Source organism: Gekko japonicus, unplaced genomic scaffold, assembly GCF_001447785.1.
Source record: "Gekko japonicus isolate JY-2015 unplaced genomic scaffold, Gekko_japonicus_V1.1 scaffold580, whole genome shotgun sequence".
Taxonomy (NCBI): domain Eukaryota; kingdom Metazoa; phylum Chordata; class Lepidosauria; order Squamata; family Gekkonidae; genus Gekko; species Gekko japonicus.
In genome coordinates this window covers 627,390-636,726 of record NW_015165845.1, presented here as the reverse complement: position 1 = coordinate 636,726, position 9,337 = coordinate 627,390, and positions in this window count along the sequence as shown.

Here is a 9,337-nt window from a genome sequence, read left to right as displayed (position 1 = left end):
CATCAATTCTCACAATCCTGCCTCTGAGCTGGTGCAGAGTGCCATTTTGTCCCCCACACACCACAAAGAGAAGGAGGTAACCCCAGCTAGCCCTTTCACGCTGGCTACTGAAAGCGGCTTATCAAAACAGGAGCAGAGACCTGGAGCAGTGCTAGCCCACGAGCAAATTCTTTAGCACCGCGGTGCGTCTCCCTCCAGCGCGAGCAGAGAATGGCCGGCGGGCGACAACCTACCAAATTCCACCAGGGAGAGGGAGGGGAAGAAAGAAAGCAAGAGAGGGACTCGGATCCAGGCCTCGACCGGCGGAGCAAGACGGACCAATCAATCACACACACGCAAGCACATGGAGTGCCGAGCCACTACCCCCTATATAGGGGGCAGTGGCCGAGCTCGCGCCGGCCTTCCCCAGCAGAAGCCGAGGCTCGAGGGGCGGAAAATGGAAAGAAGACAGCCGCCGACGCCGCGTAAAAGAGCCCGGATGACCCAAAGTTCTAACGATCACTCTCCCTCACAAACAAACATAAACCACTCACCGGTTTAGATCACTGGCGCCGGCGGCCGTTGGAGCCAACGGCTCGGGTGCGCAGATCCCTCAGTTCACACACTGACGTTCTCCAACCCACCAAACCATAACGACGGCTGCTGCCGATGCAGAACCCATAGCGAAGCCGGATACAGAACCCATAGCGAAGAATGGCGTTCCGGGTTAGCAGGTTAAAAAAACACCCACCCCACCCCACCCCACCCATATTACTATAGGCACATTTCCTCCGAAATTCAGCCCCTGGCACTGACGTCATTCTCCCCGCCTCCATTAACGTAATCAAAGAGCCGTCCTCTTCTCTCCCCCCCCCCCCGCTCAGTTAAATAAAATGTCAGGGACACGAGGAGTTTTGTCGCGCTGTAAAATCGAAAACAATTTTATCCCGGTCTACAACCCACTTGTGGCTCTCCACGAGGCAGACGTGCTTTGAATCTCAGATATTAAAGCCGCATATAGATGCTGTCCCTGAAAAAAGCTCCAGTGGTGCTTTAAAGACGAAACGAACTTTATGCGTGAACACCGTCCTGTTTCCTCGGACATTACACGCGAGAGGTGGAATTTGGCCCTAGGAGTCCAAGGCCACCACCCAGGGGCTCAGGGAGGCGGGGAAACGTTTTGCCCGCACCCCCTCCCACCCCCGCCGCGGCCGATGCAGCTACCCGCGACAGCAAAGGCAGCTATAACTTTTTAAAGAGCCCCCAAGGAGAGCTGGGGGAGCCAGAATGACCTCTGGCGTGTGAGGACTGGGAAGATCCAGATGGGAGCCCCACACAAAGACATCACAGCAAGGCAGGTTTGGGAAGGATTACAGGAAACAAAGAAGCAAAATCTACATGAATTTGTGTAGAAGCAGGAAAAAAGTGCTTCCAAGATGTGACAAACAACCCATGTAGCAGCAGAAATGAGCAAGAGTCCAGTACCTCCTTAAAGTAGCACCTTAAAGACCAACAAAATATGTGGCAGGATATTAGCTGTCATGAGTCACTGCCCTCTTCTTTGGATACTTCACTTTCTACTGCTGTAGACAGACTAAAACACAGCTCCCCATCTTGATCTAAACAACCCTCATGTGTAAGTGACCCAGATTTGGGAAGAATTGCAGCAAAGCGAGGGGAAACATGGAAAACAGACGATTAAGAAATGACATATGAATGCTCCCCAAAATTCCCGCTCCAGTTTGTGGTAGATTCACTGGTATGGTACAGCCAGGAATCTCTATAACATAGCAGAGTGCACTAGACTTACACGCAGCAGCAGCTTCTTGGCACTGTGCTAGCAAAATTACACACTTACACGGAGCCACTTGTCAGTTCAAACTAATAAGAGTTCTTTATCTATGGAATGCCATTCTAGATAGCACAGGTAAAAGATAGGGTAGAATCTAATCTAACTAGCTAGGATGAACTATGCCTGAAGAACTATGGATGGAGGTTCGTGACATTGTACAGGAGGCAGCAATCACCACCATCCCAAAGAAAAAGAAATGCAAGAAAGCAAAGTGGCTGTCTGATGAGGCTTTACAAATAGCAGAGGAAAGAAGGAAAGCGAAAGGCAAAGGCGAAAAGGAAAGGAAAGATTTACCCAACTGAATGCAGATTTCCAGAGAACAGCAAGAAGAGATAAGGAGGCCTTCCTGAATGAACAATGCAAAGTAATAAAGGAAAACAATAGAATGGGAAGGACTAGAGATCTCTTCAAGAAAATTGGAAAAATCAAGGAAGCGTTCCATGCAAAGCTAGCCATGATAAAGGATAAAAATGGTAGGGACCTAACAAAAGCAGAAGAGATTAGGAAAAGATGGCAAGAATACAGAGAAGAACTATACAAGAAAGACCTTGATGTCCTTGACAACCACAATGGTATAATCACTGACCTCAAGCCAGACATCCTGCAATGTGAAGTTAAATGGGCCTTAGAAAGCATTACTAACAACAAAGCTAGTGGAGGTGATGGTATCCCAGCTGAGCTATTCAAAGTCTTAAAAGATGATGCTGTTAAAGTGCTGCACTCAATTTGCCAGCAAATTTGGAAAACGCAACAGTGGCCACAGGATTGGAAAAGATCAGTATACATTCCAATCCCAAAGAAGGGCAATGCCAAAGAATGTTCAAACTATCGCACAATTGCACTCATATCACACGCTAGCAAGGTCATGCTCAAGATCCTACAAGCTAGGCTTCAACAGTACGTGGATAGAGAACTGCCAGAAGTACAAGCTGGGTTTCGAAGAGGTAGAGGAACGAGAGATCATATTGCCAACATTCGCTGGATTATGGAGAAAGCAAGAGAGTACCAGAAAAACATCTACTTCTGCTTCATTGACTATGCTAAAGCCTTTGACTGTGTGGATCACAACAAACTATGGCAGGTCCTTAAAGAGATGGGAGTACCAGACCACCTCACATGTCTCTTGAGAAACCTGTATAAGGGCCAAGAAGCGACAGTTAGAACCGGATACGGAACAACTGATTGGTTCAGCATAGGAAAAGGAGTACGACAAGGATGTATATTGTCACCTTGCTTATTTAATATATATGCAGAGTACATCATGCGAAATGCTGGCCTGGATGAATCACAAGCGGGAATTAAGATTGCTGGGGAAAAGATCAACAACCTCAGATATGCAGACGATACCACTCTAATGGCAGAAAGTGAAGAGGACCTAAAGAGCCTCTTGCTCAGGGTAAAAGAGGAGAGCGCAAAAGTGGGCTTGAAGCTCAACATCAAAAAAACTAAGATCATGGCATCCGGCCCCATCACTCCTTGGCAAATAGAAGGGGAAGTCGTGGAAGTAGTGACAGACTTCACGTTCCTGGGATCCCAGATCACCGCAGACTGTGACTGCAGCCATGAAATTAAAAGACGCCTGCTCCTTGGGAGGAAAGCGATGGCGAACCTAAACAGCATGATAAAAAGTAGAGACATCACCCTGCCAACAAAAGTCCGCATGGTCAAAGCAATGGTATTCCCAGTAGTCATGTATGGCTGCGAGAGTTGGACTATAAGGAAGGCCGAGCGCCGAAGAATAGATTCTTTTGAACTATGGTGCTGGAGAAGACTCTTGAGAGTCCCTTGGACTGCAAGAAGAACAAATCAGTCAATCCTCAAAGAAATCAACCCTGACTGTTCCCTGGAAGGCCAGATAATGAAACTGAAGCTCAAATACTTTGGCCACCAAATGAGAAGGGAGCACTCACTGGAGAAGACCCTGATGCTGGGAAAGATTGAAGGTCAAAGAAGACGGGGACGGCAAAGGATGAAGAGAGAGAGAGAGAGAGAGAGAGAGAGAGAGAGAGAGAGAGAGAGAGAGAGAAGTGTCAAGATGGAAGGAAGGAAATCTTGCCCCTAAGAATAGCATTCTACTTCAAAATCAGATAGCAGGAAGGAAAGGATGCTCTGTGTATCCTCTGTCTGTCTAAATCTATGGTGCCATCTCTGAAGTCACTGAGACAGGAGACAGCATACTGTCCTCCACTTCCAACAGTTTGGACATCAGATCAGATCAAAACCTATATGTGGAAACACACTCCATAGTGAGATTAGTGAAAGATTCCTAAAAGTAATGCATAGCTTAGCTAATCCTTAAGGTAGTGAATTTATAGATAGGTAGTCATTCTCAGAGACTAGAGTGGTGGAACCACTGGGGTTTTCCACCAAAGCATCTACCTCTTGGGTCAAAGAACAAAGAACTTCACTGCCACAGGGTGTGGTGGTGAAGCATCGGTGGCTTCAAGAAGGAATTAGATAAACATATGGAGCAGAGGTCCATCAGTGGCTATTAGTCACAAGGTATAGATAGGAACTCTCAGACTGGGGCAAGTGATGCACTGTATTCTTGGTGCTTGGGGGGGCAACAGTGGGAGGGCTGCTAGTGTCCTGGCCCCACTGCTGGACCTCCTGATGGCCCCTGGTCTTTTTGGCCACTGTGTGACAGAGTATTGGACTGGATGGGCCATTGGCCTGATCCAGCATTGGTGTCTCTTATGTTCTTATGTAGTGCCTTCTTTCCCAACAGTCTCATAGATGCTTTCCCCCAAGGCTCTTCTTGGCCTCCAACCCAGCTGGCAGGCTGTTCAGACAAGCGCCGTGTATTTACCTGAAAAGTCCTTAGACTAACGCAGTGATTCAGCTCTAAGACTTTATTTAAGGTTCAGAACAAGACAAACTAACCAGCTCGCAGGCTGGTTTATATGTGCAATCATCCCACACGCAAAACACACCCACACACAAGTGATTGGCTATTTACAATGGCCGAGAGTTCCATAGGCTCTCGGCTGGGAGCTAGCTTGTCGATAGGCGCCGGCTAGGATCCGCTTGTCCCATTGTTACTGCGAGCGAAGCTCGGCCGCTTTGCATGACCGCATGGTGAATTGGCCACGCACACGGTCTGAGGTGGATACATTACATTACCTGAGATCAACCTTGAATGATTTAGAAAGTAATACTGGGGTAGAGAGAGATGGATTACCAGTCAGATATATTCTTGTTAGACATTGGAGGTCAATATTCAGACTTTTGAGCTGTGTCCAGGAAACTTTTCATAAGTTAGCATGGACTCTAAAGGCCTGCTTGTAATCACTAATCATGGGCAAATTCAGTCTTCTCCCCTTAGACTGACTCATGCTCTTTTTGTTTACAGTCCATGAACTTGTTGTCCTTTGTTCCCCTAAAAAGCATCAGCTGTAAGTCCTATGATCAGAGAGGACCTTCTGCCATCTGATTGCAGAAAATGTCCTGAACTACCTCTCATGCAGCTACTTGAATGTTCAGAAATAGAACTGTAACAAAGAGGCTATGAGATACAGCGTCAGCTCTTCTCTCCCCCCTCCCTTCAGTTCTCATGACTGTTTTGCCTGTCATGTGGTGGCTGTTTGGGGCCTGGCCAACATATTTGTGTTTTAAATCTGTGTTGTCATTGTGGATATTCATCTGAAAAATGCTGGCATCATCTTGAAGAATTCGCCTTTCCCTAAGGCCTCCCTTAAGAGAACTCAACCAGGACATCTCCCCCCCCCCCATCTCTGCTGGGCTCTAACTGAGCTTCAGCCAGTGAATTTCAAGACTTTTATTCTATACCAAAATCTTTACTATTTTATTGATTAGAGCAACTAGGAACTATGTTAGCTGATTACAGGAACTAGATGAAGGCTATGGAACGTATTTTATTTGAGAGTCAGTGTGGTGTAACGACTACAGTGCTGAACTAGGATCTGGGGGGAGATCCAGGTTTGAATCTCTAGTCTCTCATGGAAGCTCACTGCATGACCTTGGGCCAGCCACAAACTCTCAGCTTAAGCCAACTCACAGAGTTCTTGTGAGAATAAAGTGGAGTAGAGACCAGTGTAAGCTGCTTTGGATCCCCACTAGGGAGAAAGGCATGGTATAAATGAAACAAATGAATACGGTGGCCCCGGTCACATGGGAGGATTTGCCCCACGAAATGGACGGGTTGATCAAACGGGCGCAATCATACCGCAACATCTGGGAAGCGTCACACACCCGTCCTCGATCCGTCCCTTTGGCCCGAAAACGTGCATTGAAAATGTACCGGCAACAGAGCACTACCTTCTGGATGACGCGTGGCAACTCCAGGCGTCTGATTGGGGAAGCGCTGGTAGCCTGTTGCAGCCAGCGCCGTTCCCCATCCCACGCATGCGCACAAACATGCAACATCCGTTTTGCCGCGCTAAGTCTGATTGCCTGCCGGAGCATGGAGCCACAGGGGCGCGTCAGATTGCGCTACCATGGTTCTTTTTGCTCCAGCTCTAATTTGCCTTCCTTCAGTGGTGCATTATCCCGCTCGTGTGACTGGGACCATAAATTGGTAAAGAAGAAGTCCAAATTGCATTTTATTCAGTGAATAGCAACGTTCTATATTGAACGTTCTAAATTTGGCCCCTTTAGTGTTTGGCTGGAAGAACTGCCACTCAGAAGACGCTGGCTGGGTTGACTGGCTGCTTTGTGCAGTCCCGCCCAGCGTTTCAAGGTCTTTTGCATGTGGAAGCTGATTGGACTTCACTCCATTCCACACCTCAAACTCCCCCCCCCGCAAGGCAGTTGGAATTTTCAGTTGGGAGAGGAGAATGATGTCAGCTGCTCCCTAGGCAGAGGCTGTGTGTGTGTGTGTGTGGGGGGGTTGTAAAGACAGACAGGCAGATAAACGTTGGCTGATGGTTGCCAACTCCAGGGTGGAACTCCAGGACATAGGGTTGCCAACTCCAGGTTGGAAACTTCCAGGATATTTTAGGGATGAAGCCTGCTGAGGGTGGGGTCTGAGGAGGAGGAGGAAGAGGGGGACCTCAGACAGATACAATGCCATACTGCCCACACTCCAGACAAGCTGTTGCCAGTCTCCAGGTGACAGCTGGAGAGCTCTTAAAGCTTTGGTGCTAATTCAAACTGTTGCAATTTATCGACAGAGTAGTGTTTTGGAAAATCTTTAGGAATTGTTTGGTGCATTTACGATGGGGCTCCTGGGGAACTATTGTTGCCAATCTTGGCCCAGCAGCCATCAAACCATTCTCTTCAACCCCCTGCTGTGCAGCTGACTTTCCCCTAGGGTTGCCAATCTCCAGGTGGGACCTGGAGATCTCCCACTGTTACAATTGATCTCCAGATGACAGAGATCAGTTCCGCTGGAGAAAATGGCTGCTTTGGAGGGTAGACCCTATGACATTATACCTGCTGAGTCCTTCCGCCCCCCTGCCCAATGCTGCCCTCTACAGAATCCACCCCCGAAATCTCCAGGTATTTCCCTTAGAGCTGGCAACCCAACATTCCCCTCAGTGCCTATTGGTAGGCAACTAAGCTTGGTCCTGTCACCTACTTTGGCCTTTGGGAGAAAACACATTGGGGCCAGTCCTGATAGGGTTGCCAACTCCAGATGGGAAATTCCTGGAGATTTGAGGGATGGAGCCTGAAGAGGGTGAGGTTTGAGGAGGGGTGGGACCTCAGACAGGTACAATGCCATAGACTCCACCCACCAAACCAATCAGTCCCACATAGGGAACCATTGTTGCCAATCTCCAGGTGAGGGCTGGAGAGCACTCAGAAGTCAGCTGAAGTCAAAGGGGCAGATAATGGCAGGTTGATGGTTAGCTGGGAAGGAGATGGGGTTGCCAACTCCACCCTCCAAACCAGCCATTTTGTCCTGGGTAACAATTGCTGCCAATCTCCAGGTGAGGGCTACAGATCACTCACAATTACAACTGCTCTTCAGGTAGCAGAGATCAGTTCCTCTGGAGAAAACAGTGGACTCTGTCATTATACCCTGCTGAGGTCACCACAGCAAATTGACACTGCCCAAAGCCAGAGCACTCCCCCAGAGCCTCTTTCTAGATCTCGTTGTATTGCTTTCACAACGGGCTTTACTGCTAGTTTGACCATAAAAGAACACAAGAAGTCCAGATTGTGATCCCATTTCTCCTATTGTTCATCCTTATTGAAGAGTTTTGAATCCATCTTCTCTCTGCTCTTTAGCTTGGTCTCTAACAAAAGTTCATATTTTCAAGTAATTAATCTGTGCAATCCAGTATACCCAGGTGTGTGTGGGCAGGGGGATGGGTAGCATACCTAAGGATCCACCCAGCAGAGACCTTTAATAATACAATCAGGAAAAGATGCTTTAATGTCTTGGGACTTTATTAGCATTCTACTGATTCAGGGTAAAACTGTCTGCAGTAGAAAGTGGACAAAGTGCAAAATCTATGAAGAAATTAAAGATCAGTTTGTCTGGGGGGAAACTTCAGACAAGAATGAGAAAGGGAGCTTGCTTGGCAGCTGACAATAGGAAAATAACAGAAGCCATAATGCTACTGGACAAGCAGAGAAGTTCAGGGTTGGAAAGCTTAAGTGGGAAGAGGACCTAGAGGCAAGATGGCTGAAAAAAAGGTAGGCAGCCGGGTAAGAATGGGGAAGCCTGAGGGAAGTATTCTGGAGGTAACAGTGTTCTGAAGGCAGAGGTCATTTCGGGGGGAATCGCGGGGGATCGCAGTTCCCCCGGGTGAGGTGGGGGTGGGGCACATGAAGTCCCGCCCTTTGCTTCCGGCGGCCCCGCTTCCGGCCCTCATTCCACCAGGAGGAGGCAGGAGAAGAGTTTCTTCTTCCCCGCCTCTCCCCACCCCTGCCTGCCTGGGGCCAGGGAGGGCCTTGGTGGGGCTTCCTCGCACTCCTGCCAGCCTTACAGCAGGTCCACCGCCGGGCCCCTGATGTCAGGGGGTGTGGCATAGGCTAATGAGTTATGCTAATGAGTTCCCCTAGTTCTTTTTCTACGAAACAACCCCTGGCTGAAGGAAATGGGTGGAGATAGCACTGAGATGAGGCCAAAGGAAGGGTAAAGAAAGATCATGTAATTGTTCCTGAAAGGGGTGAAGAGGATCTAGTAAACAAGGTTGCCCGGCATCTTACATAAGATATAAAAGTGTTTGAATGGTTTTAATAGATGTATTTGTATTATATTTATTGTTGTTATTCAACTTGGTTCCCATGTCAGGAGAAAGGCAGGGAATATAAAAACTCTAAATAAAAATAAAAGTCACCACCCTTCCCCTGTTGTCACAAGAGCACAGGTTACAGAGAACTGGCATTGCCCTTTTGAAGAGTGTCTCCCATCCAGTAGTTGTGAGGGGTGATCATGGCTCATTGCATTTCCACCACACTTCCCAAATAATCTGCTGGTTGAATTTTGCAACTGTACAGTCAGAATGAGATCACTGCAGATCTTACCTGAACTTCATAGCTCAGTTTCGGCATCTGCAGCAGGCACTCTCAGAACAAGTAAAAGTAGCTGTTTTT